This window comes from Rhinopithecus bieti, unplaced genomic scaffold, assembly GCF_001698545.2.
Source record: "Rhinopithecus bieti isolate Rb0 unplaced genomic scaffold, ASM169854v2 scaffold_38254, whole genome shotgun sequence".
Classification (NCBI taxonomy): Eukaryota; Metazoa; Chordata; class Mammalia; order Primates; family Cercopithecidae; genus Rhinopithecus; species Rhinopithecus bieti.
The window spans coordinates 207,114-209,340 of record NW_016816334.1 but is presented as its reverse complement, the minus strand read 5'-3'; positions in this window follow the sequence as shown (position 1 = coordinate 209,340).

Genomic DNA, 2,227 nt, shown 5'->3' with positions numbered 1-2,227 from the left:
CCAGCCTAGCGACAGAGCAAGACTGCATCTCAAAAAAATAAAAATAAAAATAAAAAATAAAAAATCAATAAATCACGGGCACACTGTCAGTTATTCTGTGGAAGCCTTCGGCCCTAGAACATATCTATAGAATTTGTTGTTGCTTTAAGCACCAAGAAATGAAGCTGTGGTTGTCATGATCCACCCCTGGAATGCTTGCAGGAGACCAATGCCTTGACAAAAGGTTACTGATGTGTTTTTGTAGTTCTTGGAAAAGATCAGAAGTGAAGAATAAAATATTGAGGGTTTCCTAAAAATTATAGTGATATCCTGATATCAGAGCTTAACTGACCTCAAATATCCTGAAAGTTTAAAAGCTTTGGTCTTTGATGGAAATCTTAATGTGAATTACCGATATGTATTCTGCACCATTTTAGTACTGAAGGTTTGCATATCACAGGTTTTATTTGGCATTTTTTATTATGTTTTGTGCACTATTTTTAGCACTGAGCCAATGAACATTTCTCTAATTTAGTACACTGAACTTAGGCCAGAACAGCTATACCATTTTTATGTACTAGAAAGAGGGCCTAGAAACTTGAGCTTGTCATGGGCTCAAGAAAGGTAAAAATAGGAAAACAATTATACTCACACTTTTTATTTGTAGGGAACATATTTATATAAATATATTTAGTATGTGTATGTGCATGTGTGTATGTATATATGTACTTATATATGTATGTGATTTAAAATGCTAAAGGAAAACTGCAACAGTTAAATTAATTGATATCCCACTAAACATCTGCAAAATGTTTATCAACATTTTGTCAACTACACTAATTGGTTAGTATTCATCAATATTTAACTATACTTGAAAAGAATTCTATTCACCAGAATGGAAACACAATGAGGAAAGAGATTTATGTCTGCTCTGTTCTTTATTCTGCCCCAAGTTTCCTGAATAACGCATGCACAGAGTAGAATCTCAATAAAATTTTTGAATGAACAACTGAATTTGTAGGAATATTTTTTCTTGTTGACATGTGGTCCCTGCTTAGCCACAGTGATTTCTGAGGACTCATAGGCAGTGGTACATTAATGAGGGGTACTTGGAGCCCAAGAATTTCCAGAGCAACACCTAAAAAATGGTCTCAAAATATTTCCAGCAAAAACAAAAAACAGGCAAACAACAAACAGTAAATGAACATGATAATGCAGCCTCTTACATTAGTGTACCTAAAGCTCAAGTTTTCCTCTCCAGGGTCCCTATGTTGCTATGTTCCTCCTAGCAAGCCATGCAGCACTATTATAGTAGTGTTCATTAGTACTGAAAGGAATATCTTTCCAGTCTTTGTCAAGATGCAAAGGAAACCAGTCTGGTATCTATTGTAGCCCAGTGACAGATGATGCCTTATAGGCTTTATATATATATATATATATATAATGCAGAATGTAGAATTACATGTAATCAAACTAATGCTTCTTGGGTGCCTGCAATGTGTTCAGCATTATATAAGCACTACCTATTACACACATACAGTAAAGCATGTCTCCTGTCTTCACAGTCCCTACATTCTATTGGGAAAGATAAGAAAAGTATGTTCAAATTTTTTTTCTCCTGCAATTGCTTTGTCTTCTTTTGAAATACTACATAGAAAATCCTTTAAAAGATGTCCTGATAAATATCATTACCTCATGCTGTATTTGAAGATGTAAAATTTAAAATATTGTAATTTGTGTCCATACTTTGGTGATTGTGTGAGCTTCTGTTGTAGCTGATTGAGCCTGGATTTGGGAGCAATTTACCTTCAGTGGGCATAGAAGAACCACAAAATAAACAGACAAAATTTCCTTCCTACCCTTTTCAGATCCCTATTAGACAGAGAGTGGAAATACAAATGACCACTGGGGCTGGGCACGGTGGCTCACACCTGTAATCCCAGCACTTTGGGAAGCTGAGGCAGGTGGATCACAAGGTCAAGAGATCAAGACGATCCTGGCCAATATGGTGAAACCCCGTCTGTACTAAAAATACAAAAATTAGCCAGGTTTGGTGGCGTGCACCTGTAGGCCCAGCTACTTTGGAGGTTGAGTCAGGAGAATCGCCTGAACCCGGGAAGTGGAGGTTGCAGTGAGCCGAGATTGCGCCACTGCACTCCAGCCTGGTAACACAGCAAGACTCCGTCTAAATAAATAAATAAATAAATAAATAAATAAATAAATAAATAAAATAAAAATAAAAAAGCCC